Source organism: Meriones unguiculatus, chromosome 14 (assembly GCF_030254825.1).
Source record: "Meriones unguiculatus strain TT.TT164.6M chromosome 14, Bangor_MerUng_6.1, whole genome shotgun sequence".
NCBI classification, from domain to species: domain Eukaryota; kingdom Metazoa; phylum Chordata; class Mammalia; order Rodentia; family Muridae; genus Meriones; species Meriones unguiculatus.
Genome location: NC_083361.1, coordinates 49435135 through 49450590, shown reverse-complemented (window position 1 = coordinate 49450590; position 15456 = coordinate 49435135). Strand labels below are relative to the sequence as shown.

Sequence of the window (15456 nt, the reverse complement as noted above, 5' to 3'; positions counted from 1 at the left end):
TAGGAGTAGGCACATATATCAGGTAGAGATGACTGTAGGTGCAAATGACGTACTCAAAAAATATGTAAGAACTGATGAATTCGAACGTGCTGCTCATTCCTAGTCTCCGGCGATGTACCCTTGCACATATGTGGTAAAGTGTCAGGCTGCGAGGTTAGGGCTCATGCCAGTAGTCCCAAGAATATTGGAGGACAATGACTGCCCTCGCACTTTTCCCAAAGTTGTGTAAAGGCTGACGTATAACTAATAATTAAAGGATCATTCAATTTATATAGAGGGAAAATTGAAATGGTCTTTCCTGTTGGAGGCTGGGTAAATTCTAGATAATAATGGCTAGGTGAGAAGCCAGGGCACCTGTTGGAGACATTCCCTAGTTTTATTGGTGTTCATCATTTATGTCTTAGCTGCCAAAATCTTCCAGAGCATGTTGTGTTTACCTATCTCTTTCTCGCATGGAAACCATCTCAGTTGATCCATCATGAGAAATGACAATTGGGCTTTGCTTTCTGTTACTTGTTGTTGTTGTTTTTCTTTTCCTTTTGGGTACATTCATCCTCTTATTGCCGCTCTCACACAGATGCAAATCATCTATTCTAACAAAATTTGCGTGTTACCCAAGATCTATGAAAACAACTATTCCTTTATGAAACAAGGAAAGATATTTCTAAAGAACATGTTGCTAGCTGGTAGACCCACAATCCTGATAATGGATCAGATGCACTAACTCTTCAATGAAACAAGAAAGAACCACACACTGAATCTTCTTAACATCCTCATGATGAACACAATTAATTCACAACTTACACACACATATATGTATATATATATATATATATATCTTACTACTAACAGACTTTTACGAAGCTGTAGCATAGGACTCTTGGTAACACTTGCTGGATACACAATTTCTAAAGCCATGTTTGAAGCTTGAATATCCAATCAAGGACATCATGTAATCTCAGATGTGTAGTACAACATACTCGATAAAATCAACCCAGTGTATTTGACCACAGGCTAGTCAGTTAGCGCGTAGAAAACATCTTCTTTTCATCAGATTTAACCTGAAGCATGGTAGATGATTCCAATGCTCTTCCAAGTGGAAGACTTGAGTTCCATGAATCGAGACATGGTAACATACATGTAGACAAAAAGTTACCTTTGGATTCCCCTCTCTTCCAAGATGAGGTTGCATGGCAGGGAAGAAATCTAAAGTCAATTATGGAACACTCTGTTGGATAAACAAGGAGAGAATTCCATGCACAGAGGACAAATTTCAATGACATCCTGAAATCTCAAAGATACCATTGGGCTTACTGACTTTCACCTCTGTGCAACTTGGTCGTTTTGACTTTGAGAAAGGAGGAGTTAAGAATGACCATACTGCAATGCTATACGCACTGCTTCTTCTTTGCTTTGTCCAACTTCCTCGCTGCCCACTGAGAGGCGTACACAATGTGCCTGTTGGCACTGGCAAAGATGCTCTCACAGATAGCTTCTGAGGAAGTCATCAGAAGAGGAGAAATCCTTGCCACAGTGGCTAAAATCTGAGGGGATTGGAAGGGAGGAAATGAATTCAATAGTTGGTTCTGGGAAAGACTGAAGTGCTGGCAGACTTGAAGGTCGGGACACTTTAGAAAGTCAAGGTTGCCTAGACGCATTTCATTTTCTGATAACCTTCATACTTATTATGTTGCAGGCTAAAACTTGGAGAGGTGCTTCCCTTCTGGCAGGACAGGTAAGTGACGCTGCTTCCCATTGTGTCTTTTGTTTGTAGACAGGCTGCATTCTCGCCTGACTAAATATTTACCTACTGTGTACCACAAGAGATGAGATTTATTTAACGTCCCTCTCATGGCTAAACAACCTAGGCTTCATCTTGCCTATTGATGGTGGAACACTTGCTATGGCCCTGGCATTGTAGGGGACTTAGCTAGGTAGACCAAACCCAAGCAAGTGACAAGGATACTAACTAATACCATTAGTATTTTGAGGTGCATTTGGAAAACCAACAGTTAGGTGAAGTTATTGGCATATTTGACTTTCTTTTGAAGCTACCATTGAAGCTTCCAATTCTAAATAATATATCCAGAAGTACTAAGAAAAGCCTTCTCCCAGCTCCTTCCCTTATCGACATTCAAGCTCAAAGAATTAAACTTTTATTTCTGCCCTGACAGGTGTGGAACCCAAAGGAAGATGATAGGGTGTTAGGAGTCTAGACCCCTAGAGCACAGAACAATAACCCTCACAAATTTCATCTATCATTGATCCTCTGGCGTGGATACTAAGAGAGCAACCCATGCGTTTTCACTTCCTTGTAAGTAGCATGGAAACATGCAATCTTGCCCTCTAAAATTCAGGTGAATTGCCATAAAGTTTTCAAAAACCCAAACAGAGCTGACAAGGAACCATATTTATTCTTTTTATAAATGATTATGGATTATGTTGAGCCAGAAATCTAGTTGTCCATTTTCAGAACAAAACAAAACAAAACTAAGAATATTTTTGGTATTAAATGCAATGCCTTCCTTCATCTTGGAACCTGGGTGGTGTTGAGTTCATTTGAAGAAACATGACATGAGAGGTGATAAGAAGAGAAGGTTCAGGAATCAGGCACACAGAACCCAACTCCTGTCCCTGTCAATGTCCTGTGGGATACCTGGTGATGTATATGGACCAAAATATAGCTTGGCCTGTGTGTTGCTTTTTGTTGTCCAAGGAAATATGGAAGGAGCTGGTGGTCATGGGACATACATCACAAAATCCTCCAGAGCATTGACAATTGCAGGACAACTGGAAGGCTCAATACTGTGCACTGTAAGATGGAGAGGAACATACATGGAAGACAGGGAACCTGAGGAGGAAGTGTAAAGGCGGGTTAACATGATGAGCATAGAATCAAAACCGCAAATTAGGATGTTGAAAAAATCTTATCTAGATAGGAAAAAAGTCATTTTGCTTTCTTGAATGTTTTCTCTATTCTTACCAAATCTTTGTTGTAAAGATTAAATACATAAATTCAAGGAACATTCACAGGTACCCGATTTGGGGCCAGTGACACCCACCAAAGGCAATGTGTTGACCTCTATTTTTCTCATATGGTGTCAAAGGGGAAAGGCTCTTTAATCCTGTCCTCTGTGTTTCCCCAGAACCTTTGACAGAATGAGCTACATGCCTCCTGCACAGTTTTGAACTTCCTTGTCAAGGCCCAGGAGTCTAGCTCTCTGGGATTTCACTTGGTAGGTGAAAACTCATGTGTTGAGCGAAGGCCTTTCTGGATCTATGATGACAACAGGTCTCTGAGGACGTTGACTGACTTGAACAGATGCGATCTGAGGTCCAGATATGAGGTCCTCGTGAGACCCATGAGGAGTTCAGAGCCTGCCTTGCACTCTTCCCTCTTCAGAGAGGATGAGAACTGTGCAGTATGGCATCAGATTCTGAGATTTTTCGAAAAAAGCCTCATAACAATACCCATACTTGGTTTGATACAATCTTCATTGCTTTCTATTTTCAAAGAGATAGAAATGATTCCAAGTGATAGGGAGACAACCTTTACTATAGGAGTAGGCACATATATCAGGTAGAGATGACTGTAGGTGCAAATGACGTACTCAAAAAATATGTAAGAACTGATGAATTAGAACGTGCTGCTCATTCCTAGTCTCCGGCGATGTACTCTTGCACATATGTGGTAAAGTGTCAGGCTGGGAGGTTAGGGCTCATGCCAGTAGTCCCAAGAATATTGGAGGACAATGACTGCCCTCGCACTTTTCCCAAAGTTGTGTAAAGGCTGACGTATAACTAATAATTAAAGGATCATTCAATTTATATAGAGGGAAAATTGAAATGGTCTTTCCTGTTGGAGGCTGGGTAAATTCTAGATAATAATGGCTAGGTGAGAAACCAGGGCACCTGTTTGAGACATTCCCTAGTTTTATTGGTGTTCATCATTTATGTCTTAGCTGCCAAAATCTTCCAGAGCATGTTGTGTTTACCTATCTCTTTCTCGCATGGAAACCATCTCAGTTGATCCATCATGAGAAATGACAATTGGGCTTTGCTTTCTGTTACTTGTTGTTGTTGTTTTTCTTTTCCTCCTGGGTACATTCATCCTCTTATTGCCGCTCTCACACAGATGCAAATCATCTATTCTAACAAAATTTGCGTGTTACCCAAGATCTATGAAAACAACTATTCCTTTATGAAACAAGGAAAGATATTTCTAAAGAACATGTTGCTAGCTGGTAGACCCACAATCCTGATAATGGATCAGATGCGCTAACTCTTCAATGAAACAAGAAAGAACCACACACTGAATCTTCTTAACATCCTCATGATGAACACAATTAATTCAGGACTGACACACACATATATGTATATATATATATATATATATATATATATATCTTACTACTAACAGACTTTAACGAAGCTGTAGCATAGGACTCTTGGTAACACTTGCTGGATACACAATTTCTAAAGCCATGTTTGAAGCTTGAATATCCAATCAAGGACATCATGTAATCTCAGATGTGTAGTACAGCATACTCGATAAAAAGGAACCCATGTGTATTTGACCACGGGCTAGTCAGTTAGTGCGTAGAAAACATCTTCTTTTCATCAGATTTAACCTGAAGCATGGTAGATGATTCCAACGCTCTTCCAAGTGGAAGACTTGAGTTTTTATGAATCGAGACATGGTAACATACATGTAGATAAAAAGGTACCTTTGGATTCCCCTCTCTTCCAAGATGAGGTTGCATGGCAGGGAAGAAATCTAAAGTCAATTATGGAACACTCGGTTGGATAAACAAGGAGAGAATTCCATGCACAGAGGACAAATTTCAATGACACCCTGAAATCTCAAAGATACCATTGGGCTTACTGACTTTCACCTCTGTGCAACTTGGTCGTTTTGACTTTGAGAAAGGAGGAGTTAAGAATGACAATACTGCAATGCTATACTCACTGCTTCTTCTTTGCTTTGTCCAACTTCCTCGCTGCCCACTGAGAGGCGTCCACACTGTGCCTGCTGGCACTGGCAAAGATGCTCTCACAAACAGCTTCTGAGGAAGTCATCAGAAGAAGAGAAATCCTTGCCACAGTGGCTAAAATCTGAGGGGATTGGAAGGGAGGAAATGAATTCAATAGTTGGTTCTGGGAAAGACTGAAGTGCTGGCAGACTTGAAGGTCGGGACACTTTAGAAAGTCAAGGTTGCCTAGACGCATTTCATTTTCTGATAACCTTCATACTTATTATGTTGCAGGCTAAAACTTGGAGAGGTGCTTCCCTTCTGGCAGGACAGGTAAGTGACGCTGCTTCCCATTGTGTCTTTTGTTTGTAGACAGGCTGCATTCTCGCCTGACGAAATATTTACCTACTGTGTACCACAAGAGATGAGATTTATTTAACGTCCCTCTCATGGCTAAACAACCTAGGCTTCATCTTGCCTATTGATGGTGGAACACTTGCTATGGCCCTGGCATTGTAGGGGACTTAGCTAGGTAGACCAAACCCAAGCAAGTGACAAGGATACTAACTAATACCATTAGTATTTTGAGGTGCATTTGGAAAACCAACAGTTAGGTGAAGTAATTGGCATATTTGACATTCTTTTGAAGCTACCATTGAAGCTTCCAATTCTAAATAATATATCCAGAAGTACTAAGAAAAGCCTTCTCCCAGCTCCTTCCCTTATCGACATTCAAGCTCAAAGAATTAAACTTTTATTTCTGCCCTGACAGGTGTGGAACCCAAAGGAAGATGATAGGGTGTTAGGAGTCTAGACCCCTAGAGCACAGAACAATAACCCTCACAAATTTCATCTATCATTGATCCTCTGGCGTGGATACTAAGAGAGCAACCCATGCGTTTTCACTTCCTTGTAAGTAGCATGGAAACATGCAATCTTGCCCTCTAAAATTCAGGTGAATTGCCATAAAGTTTTCAAAAACCCAAACAGAGCTGACAAGGAACCATATTTATTCTTTTTATAAATGATTATGGATTATGTTGAGCCAGAAATCTAGTTGTCCATTTTCAGAACAAAACAAAACAAAACTAAGAATATTTTTGGTATTAAATGCAATGCCTTCCTTCATCTTGGAACCTGGGTGGTGTTGAGTTCATTTGAAGAAACATGACATGAGAGGTGATAAGAAGAGAAGGTTCAGGAATCAGGCACACAGAACCCAACTCCTGTCCCTGTCAATGTCCTGTGGGATACCTGTTGATGTATATGGACCAAAATATAGCTTGGCCTGTGTGTTGCTTTTTGTTGTCCAAGGAAATATGGAAGGAGCTGGTGGTCATGGGACATACATCACAAAATCCTCCAGAGCATTGACAATTGCAGGACAACTGGAAGGCTCAATACTGTGCACTGTAAGATGGAGAGGAACATACATGGAAGACAGGGAACCTGAGGAGGAAGTGTAAAGGCGGGTTAACATGATGAGTATAGAATCAAAACCGCAAATTAGGATGTTGAAAAAATCTTATCTAGATAGGAAAAAAGTCATTTTGCTTTCTTGAATGTTTTCTCTATTCTTACCAAATCTTTGTTGTAAAGATTAAATACATAAATTCAAGGAACATTCACAGGTACCCGATTTGGGGCCAGTGACACCCACCAAAGGCAATGTGTTGACCTCTATTTTTCTCATATGGTGTCAAAGGGGAAAGGCTCTTTAATCCTGTCCTCTGTGTTTCCCCAGAACCTTTGACAGAATGAGCTACATGCCTCCTGCACAGTTTTGAACTTCCTTGTCAAGGCCCAGGAGTCTAGCTCTCTGGGATTTCACTTGGTAGGTGAAAACTCATGTGTTGAGCGAAGGCCTTTCTGGATCTATGATGACAACAGGTCTCTGAGGACGTTGACTGACTTGAACAGATGCGATCTGAGGTCCAGATATGAGGTCCACGTGAGACCCATGAGGAGTTCAGAGCCTGCCTTGCACTCTTCCCTCTTCAGAGAGGATGAGAACTGTGCAGTATGGCATCAGATTCTGAGATTTTTCGAAAAAGGCCTCATAACAATACCCATACTTGGTTTGATACAATCTTCATTGCTTTCTATTTTCAAAGAGATAGAAATGATTCCAAGTGATAGGGAGACAACCTTTACTATAGGAGTAGGCACATATATCAGGTAGAGATGACTGTAGGTGCAAATGACGTACTCAAAAAATATGTAAGAACTGATGAATTCGAACGTGCTGCTCATTCCTAGTCTCCGGCGATGTACCCTTGCACATATGTGGTAAAGTGTCAGGCTGCGAGGTTAGGGCTCATGCCAGTAGTCCCAAGAATATTGGAGGACAATGACTGCCCTCGCACTTTTCCCAAAGTTGTGTAAAGGCTGACGTATAACTAATAATTAAAGGATCATTCAATTTATATAGAGGGAAAATTGAAATGGTCTTTCCTGTTGGAGGCTGGGTAAATTCTAGATAATAATGGCTAGGTGAGAAGCCAGGGCACCTGTTGGAGACATTCCCTAGTTTTATTGGTGTTCATCATTTATGTCTTAGCTGCCAAAATCTTCCAGAGCATGTTGTGTTTACCTATCTCTTTCTCGCATGGAAACCATCTCAGTTGATCCATCATGAGAAATGACAATTGGGCTTTGCTTTCTGTTACTTGTTGTTGTTGTTTTTCTTTTCCTTTTGGGTACATTCATCCTCTTATTGCCGCTCTCACACAGATGCAAATCATCTATTCTAACAAAATTTGCGTGTTACCCAAGATCTATGAAAACAACTATTCCTTTATGAAACAAGGAAAGATATTTCTAAAGAACATGTTGCTAGCTGGTAGACCCACAATCCTGATAATGGATCAGATGCACTAACTCTTCAATGAAACAAGAAAGAACCACACACTGAATCTTCTTAACATCCTCATGATGAACACAATTAATTCACAACTTACACACACATATATGTATATATATATATATATATATCTTACTACTAACAGACTTTTACGAAGCTGTAGCATAGGACTCTTGGTAACACTTGCTGGATACACAATTTCTAAAGCCATGTTTGAAGCTTGAATATCCAATCAAGGACATCATGTAATCTCAGATGTGTAGTACAACATACTCGATAAAATCAACCCAGTGTATTTGACCACAGGCTAGTCAGTTAGTGCGTAGAAAACATCTTCTTTTCATCAGATTTAACCTGAAGCATGGTAGATGATTCCAATGCTCTTCCAAGTGGAAGACTTGAGTTCCATGAATCGAGACATGGTAACATACATGTAGACAAAAAGTTACCTTTGGATTCCCCTCTCTTCCAAGATGAGGTTGCATGGCAGGGAAGAAATCTAAAGTCAATTATGGAACACTCTGTTGGATAAACAAGGAGAGAATTCCATGCACAGAGGACAAATTTCAATGACATCCTGAAATCTCAAAGATACCATTGGGCTTACTGACTTTCACCTCTGTGCAACTTGGTCGTTTTGACTTTGAGAAAGGAGGAGTTAAGAATGACCATACTGCAATGCTATACGCACTGCTTCTTCTTTGCTTTGTCCAACTTCCTCGCTGCCCACTGAGAGGCGTACACAATGTGCCTGTTGGCACTGGCAAAGATGCTCTCACAGATAGCTTCTGAGGAAGTCATCAGAAGAGGAGAAATCCTTGCCACAGTGGCTAAAATCTGAGGGGATTGGAAGGGAGGAAATGAATTCAATAGTTGGTTCTGGGAAAGACTGAAGTGCTGGCAGACTTGAAGGTCGGGACACTTTAGAAAGTCAAGGTTGCCTAGACGCATTTCATTTTCTGATAACCTTCATACTTATTATGTTGCAGGCTAAAACTTGGAGAGGTGCTTCCCTTCTGGCAGGACAGGTAAGTGACGCTGCTTCCCATTGTGTCTTTTGTTTGTAGACAGGCTGCATTCTCGCCTGACTAAATATTTACCTACTGTGTACCACAAGAGATGAGATTTATTTAACGTCCCTCTCATGGCTAAACAACCTAGGCTTCATCTTGCCTATTGATGGTGGAACACTTGCTATGGCCCTGGCATTGTAGGGGACTTAGCTAGGTAGACCAAACCCAAGCAAGTGACAAGGATACTAACTAATACCATTAGTATTTTGAGGTGCATTTGGAAAACCAACAGTTAGGTGAAGTAATTGGCATATTTGACATTCTTTTGAAGCTACCATTGAAGCTTCCAATTCTAAATAATATATCCAGAAGTACTAAGAAAAGCCTTCTCCCAGCTCCTTCCCTTATCGACATTCAAGCTCAAAGAATTAAACTTTTATTTCTGCCCTGACAGGTGTGGAACCCAAAGGAAGATGATAGGGTGTTAGGAGTCTAGACCCCTAGAGCACAGAACAATAACCCTCACAAATTTCATCTATCATTGATCCTCTGGCGTGGATACTAAGAGAGCAACCCATGCGTTTTCACTTCCTTGTAAGTAGCATGGAAACATGCAATCTTGCCCTCTAAAATTCAGGTGAATTGCCATAAAGTTTTCAAAAACCCAAACAGAGCTGACAAGGAACCATATTTATTCTTTTTATAAATGATTATGGATTATGTTGAGCCAGAAATCTAGTTGTCCATTTTCAGAACAAAACAAAACAAAACTAAGAATATTTTTGGTATTAAATGCAATGCCTTCCTTCATCTTGGAACCTGGGTGGTGTTGAGTTCATTTGAAGAAACATGACATGAGAGGTGATAAGAAGAGAAGGTTCAGGAATCAGGCACACAGAACCCAACTCCTGTCCCTGTCAATGTCCTGTGGGATACCTGGTGATGTATATGGACCAAAATATAGCTTGGCCTGTGTGTTGCTTTTTGTTGTCCAAGGAAATATGGAAGGAGCTGGTGGTCATGGGACATACATCACAAAATCCTCCAGAGCATTGACAATTGCAGGACAACTGGAAAGCTCAATACTGTGCACTGTAAGATGGAGAGGAACATACATGGAAGACAGGGAACCTGAGGAGGAAGTGTAAAGGCGGGTTAACATGATGAGCATAGAATCAAAACCGCAAATTAGGATGTTGAAAAAATCTTATCTAGATAGGAAAAAAGTCATTTTGCTTTCTTGAATGTTTTCTCTATTCTTACCAAATCTTTGTTGTAAAGATTAAATACATAAATTCAAGGAACATTCACAGGTACCCGATTTGGGGCCAGTGACACCCACCAAAGGCAATGTGTTGACCTCTATTTTTCTCATATGGTGTCAAAGGGGAAAGGCTCTTTAATCCTGTCCTCTGTGTTTCCCCAGAACCTTTGACAGAATGAGCTACATGCCTCCTGCACAGTTTTGAACTTCCTTGTCAAGGCCCAGGAGTCTAGCTCTCTGGGATTTCACTTGGTAGGTGAAAACTCATGTGTTGAGCGAAGGCCTTTCTGGATCTATGATGACAACAGGTCTCTGAGGACGTTGACTGACTTGAACAGATGCGATCTGAGGTCCAGATATGAGGTCCACGTGAGACCCATGAGGAGTTCAGAGCCTGCCTTGCACTCTTCCCTCTTCAGAGAGGATGAGAACTGTGCAGTATGGCATCAGATTCTGAGATTTTTCGAAAAAGGCCTCATAACAATACCCATACTTGGTTTGATACAATCTTCATTGCTTTCTATTTTCAAAGAGATAGAAATGATTCCAAGTGATAGGGAGACAACCTTTACTATAGGAGTAGGCACATATATCAGGTAGAGATGACTGTAGGTGCAAATGACGTACTCAAAAAATATGTAAGAACTGATGAATTCGAACGTGCTGCTCATTCCTAGTCTCCGGCGATGTACCCTTGCACATATGTGGTAAAGTGTCAGGCTGCGAGGTTAGGGCTCATGCCAGTAGTCCCAAGAATATTGGAGGACAATGACTGCCCTCGCACTTTTCCCAAAGTTGTGTAAAGGCTGACGTATAACTAATAATTAAAGGATCATTCAATTTATATAGAGGGAAAATTGAAATGGTCTTTCCTGTTGGAGGCTGGGTAAATTCTAGATAATAATGGCTAGGTGAGAAGCCAGGGCACCTGTTGGAGACATTCCCTAGTTTTATGGGTGTTCATCATTTATGTCTTAGCTGCCAAAATCTTCCAGAGCATGTTGTGTTTACCTATCTCTTTCTCGCATGGAAACCATCTCAGTTGATCCATCATGAGAAATGACAATTGGGCTTTGCTTTCTGTTACTTGTTGTTGTTGTTTTTCTTTTCCTTTTGGGTACATTCATCCTCTTATTGCCGCTCTCACACAGATGCAAATCATCTATTCTAACAAAATTTGCGTGTTACCCAAGATCTATGAAAACAACTATTCCTTTATGAAACAAGGAAAGATATTTCTAAAGAACATGTTGCTAGCTGGTAGACCCACAATCCTGATAATGGATCAGATGCACTAACTCTTCAATGAAACAAGAAAGAACCACACACTGAATCTTCTTAACATCCTCATGATGAACACAATTAATTCACAACTTACACACACATATATGTATATATATATATATATCTTATTACTAACAGACTTTTACGAAGCTGTAGCATAGGACTCTTGGTAACACTTGCTGGATACACAATTTCTAAAGCCATGGTTGAAGCTTGAATATCCAATCAAGGACATCATGTAATCTCAGATGTGTAGTACAACATACTCGATAAAATCAACCCAGTGTATTTGACCACAGGCTAGTCAGTTAGTGCGTAGAAAACATCTTCTTTTCATCAGATTTAACCTGAAGCATGGTAGATGATTCCAATGCTCTTCCAAGTGGAAGACTTGAGATCCATGAATCGAGACATGGTAACATACATGTAGACAAAAAGTTACCTTTGGATTCCCCTCTCTTCCAAGATGAGGTTGCATGGCAGGGAAGAAATCTAAAGTCAATTATGGAACACTCTGTTGGATAAACAAGGAGAGAATTCCATGCACAGAGGACAAATTTCAATGACATCCTGAAATCTCAAAGATACCATTGGGCTTACTGACTTTCACCTCTGTGCAACTTGGTCGTTTTGACTTTGAGAAAGGAGGAGTTAAGAATGACCATACTGCAATGCTATACGCACTGCTTCTTCTTTGCTTTGTCCAACTTCCTCGCTGCCCACTGAGAGGCGTACACAATGTGCCTGTTGGCACTGGCAAAGATGCTCTCACAGATAGCTTCTGAGGAAGTCATCAGAAGAGGAGAAATCCTTGCCACAGTGGCTAAAATCTGAGGGGATTGGAAGGGAGGAAATGAATTCAATAGTTGGTTCTGGGAAAGACTGAACTGCTGGCAGACTTGAAGGTCGGGACACTTTAGAAAGTCAAGGTTGCCTAGACGCATTTCCTTTTCTGATAACCTTCATACTTATTATGTTGCAGGCTAAAACTTGGAGAGGTGCTTCCCTTCTGGCAGGACAGGTAAGTGACGCTGCTTCCCATTGTGTCTTTTGTTTGTAGGCAGGCTGCATTCTCGCCTAACTAAATATTTACCTACTGTGTACCACAAGAGATGAGAATTATTTAACGTCCCTCTCATGGCTAAACAACCTAGGCTTCGTCTTGCCTCTTGATGGTGGAACACTTGCTATGGCCCTGGCATTGTAGGGGACTTAGCTAGGTAGTCCCAACCCAAGCAAGTGACAAGGATACTACCTAATACCATTAGTATTTTGAGGTGGATTTGGAAAACCAACAGTTGGGTGAAGTTATTGGCATATTTGACTTTCTTTTGAAGCTACCATTGAAGCTTCCAATTCTAAATAATATATCCAGAAGTACTAAGAAAAGCCTTCTCCCAGCTCCTTCCCTTATCGACATTCAAGCTCAAAGAATTAAACTCTTATTTCTGCCCTGACAGGTGTGGAACCCAAAGGACAATGATAAGGTGTTAGGAGTCTAGACCCCTAGAGCACAGAACAATAACCCTCACAAATTTCATCTATCCTTGATCCTCTGGCGTGGATACTAAGAGAGCCACCCATGCGTTTTCACTTCCTTGTAAGTAGCATGGAAACATGCAATCTTGCCCTCTAAAATTCAAGTGAATTGCCATAAATTTTTCGAAAACACAAAAAGAGCTGACAATGAACCATATTTATTCTTTTTATAAATGATTATGGATTATGTTGAGCCAGAAATCTAGTTGTCCATTGTCAGAACAAAACAAAACAAAATTAAGAATATTTTTGGTATTAAATGCAATGCCTTCCTTCATCTTGGAAACTGGGTGGTGTTGAGTTCATTTGAAGAAACATGACATGAGAGGTGATACGAAGAGAAGGTTCAGGAATCAGGCACACAGAACCCAACTCCTGTCCCTGTCAATGTCCTGTGGGATACCTGGTGATGTATATGGACCAAAATGTAGCTTGGCCTGTGTGTTGCTTTTTGTTGTCCAAGGAAATATGGAAGGAGCTGTTGGTCATGCGACATACATCACAAAATCCTCCAGAGCATTGACAATTGCAGGACAACTGGAAGGCTCAATACTGGGCACTGTAAGATGGAGAGGAACATACATGGAAGACAGGGAACAGGAGGAGGAAGTGTAAAGGCGGGTTAACATGAAGAGCATAGAATCAATACCGCAAATTAGGATGTTGAAAAAATCTTATCTAGATAGGAAAAAAAGTCATTTTGCTTTCTTGAATGTTTTCTCTATTCTTACCAAATCTTTGTTGTAAAGATTAAATACATAAATTCAAGGAACATTCACAGGTACCCGATTTGGGGCCAGTGACACCCACCAAAGGCAATGTGTTGACCTCTATTTTTCTCATATGGTGTCAAAGGGGAAAGGCTCTTTAATCCTGTCCTCTGTGTTTCCCCAGAACCTTTGACAGAATGAGCTACATGCCTCCTGCACAGTTTTGAACTTCCTTGTCAAGGCCCAGGAGTCTAGCTCTCTGGGATTTCACTTGGTAGGTGAAAACTCATGTGTTGAGCGAAGGCCTTTCTGGATCTATGATGACAACAGGTCTCTGAGGACGTTGACTGACTTGAACAGATGCGATCTGAGGTCCAGATATGAGGTCCACGTGAGACCCATGAGGAGTTCAGAGCCTGCCTTGCACTCTTCCCTCTTCAGAGAGGATGAAAACTGTGCAGTATGGCATCAGATTCTGAGATTTTTCGAAAAAGGCCTCATAACAATACCCATACTTGGTTTGATACAATCTTCATTGCTTTCTATTTTCAAAGAGATAGAAATGATTCCAAGTGATAGGGAGACAACCTTTACTATAGGAGTAGGCACATATATCAGGTAGAGATGACTGTAGGTGCAAATGACGTACTCAAAAAATATGTAAGAACTGATGAATTCGAACGTGCTGCTCATTCCTAGTCTCCGGCGATGTACCCTTGCACATATGTGGTAAAGTGTCAGGCTGCGAGGTTAGGGCTCATGCCAGTAGTCCCAAGAATATTGGAGGACAATGACTGCCCTCGCACTTTTCCCAAAGTTGTGTAAAGGCTGACGTATAACTAATAATTAAAGGATCATTCAATTTATATAGAGGGAAAATTGAAATGGTCTTTCCTGTTGGAGGCTGGGTAAATTCTAGATAATAATGGCTAGGTGAGAAGCCAGGGCACCTGTTGGAGACATTCCCTAGTTTTATGGGTGTTCATCATTTATGTCTTAGCTGCCAAAATCTTCCAGAGCATGTTGTGTTTACCTATCTCTTTCTCGCATGGAAACCATCTCAGTTGATCCATCATGAGAAATGACAATTGGGCTTTGCTTTCTGTTACTTGTTGTTGTTGTTTTTCTTTTCCTTTTGGGTACATTCATCCTCTTATTGCCGCTCTCACACAGATGCAAATCATCTATTCTAACAAAATTTGCGTGTTACCCAAGATCTATGAAAACAACTATTCCTTTATGAAACAAGGAAAGATATTTCTAAAGAACATGTTGCTAGCTGGTAGACCCACAATCCTGATAATGGATCAGATGCACTAACTCTTCAATGAAACAAGAAAGAACCACACACTGAATCTTCTTAACATCCTCATGATGAACACAATTAATTCACAACTTACACACACATATATGTATATATATATATATATCTTACTACTAACAGACTTTTACGAAGCTGTAGCATAGGACTCTTGGTAACACTTGCTGGATACACAATTTCTAAAGCCATGGTTGAAGCTTGAATATCCAATCAAGGACATCATGTAATCTCAGATGTGTAGTACAACATACTCGATAAAATCAACCCAGTGTATTTGACCACAGGCTAGTCAGTTAGTGCGTAGAAAACATCTTCTTTTCATCAGATTTAACCTGAAGCATGGTAGATGATTCCAATGCTCTTCCAAGTGGAAGACTTGAGATCCATGAATCGAGACATGGTAACATACATGTAGACAAAAAGTTACCTTTGGATTCCCCTCTCTTCCAAGATGAGGTTGCATGGCAGGGAAGAAATCTAAAGTCAATT

At 40.6% G+C, this 15456-nt stretch overlaps 4 non-coding genes across 4 annotated transcripts; all 4 read left to right on the top strand.

The window, feature by feature from the left end:
• The first annotated feature begins 3273 nt into the window (after positions 1-3273).
• LOC132647307 (small nucleolar RNA SNORD109A) lies at positions 3274-3338 on the top strand. The gene has a single exon (XR_009585675.1). It is a non-coding gene; the product is annotated as a small nucleolar RNA SNORD109A (small nucleolar RNA).
• Positions 3339-6844: 3506 nt separating this feature from the next.
• On the top strand, positions 6845-6909 carry LOC132647306 (small nucleolar RNA SNORD109A). Its single transcript, XR_009585674.1, has one exon. It is a non-coding gene; the product is annotated as a small nucleolar RNA SNORD109A (small nucleolar RNA).
• Positions 6910-10402: 3493 nt separating this feature from the next.
• LOC132647305 (small nucleolar RNA SNORD109A) lies at positions 10403-10467 on the top strand. The gene has a single exon (XR_009585673.1). It is a non-coding gene; the product is annotated as a small nucleolar RNA SNORD109A (small nucleolar RNA).
• A 3490-nt stretch (positions 10468-13957) lies between these two features.
• Positions 13958-14022, top strand: LOC132647304 (small nucleolar RNA SNORD109A). The gene has a single exon (XR_009585672.1). It is a non-coding gene; the product is annotated as a small nucleolar RNA SNORD109A (small nucleolar RNA).
• The last annotated feature ends 1434 nt before the right edge of the window (positions 14023-15456 follow it).